This window comes from Trichinella spiralis (genome assembly GCF_000181795.1).
Source record: "Trichinella spiralis strain ISS 195 chromosome Unknown Scfld6, whole genome shotgun sequence".
Lineage (NCBI taxonomy): Eukaryota > Metazoa > Nematoda > Enoplea > Trichinellida > Trichinellidae > Trichinella > Trichinella spiralis.
Genome location: NW_003526945.1, coordinates 3,963,035 through 3,963,548, shown reverse-complemented (window position 1 = coordinate 3,963,548; position 514 = coordinate 3,963,035).

The following is a 514-nucleotide window of genomic DNA, read 5'->3' as shown; positions in this document are numbered from 1 at the left end:
AGTGATACATACAAAAAACGTTAGTATCAAATCTTAAGAGGACTTTCCTTTAACTATGGGTGATATGGAAGAGGTGACTTTATTGAATTTCTTGACTGATGATGTTCACATTGATTACTACGAAGATGACATTTTGAAAAAGTAGGTCAAGTTCACGGAAATGGAATAATATGATCTTGCTTTTGGTTATGTAAATTCATTTTTTCGAAGTTTTAGTGAAATGGTACATGAACATTATGGTAAAGTTTACCAACTGCTAAAAGTTATTACGATTTCAATGAAATTCAGTGAAGTATTGTACATAGAATGATGAACAATTCCCAATGATATGCTATTCATGACAAATTCATGATGTTCGTTAATCTAAATACTTTTCTATTTCTGTTGTGTTATTATGATTCAAATGAACGTTCATGTATAACTGTTTATGGATTTGTTAGCGATTTTGTTTTAAGGTAAATTGCCGCCTTTTGTGAACTGCACTGCTCCCCTGAATATCAGCGGCAGGTGAACG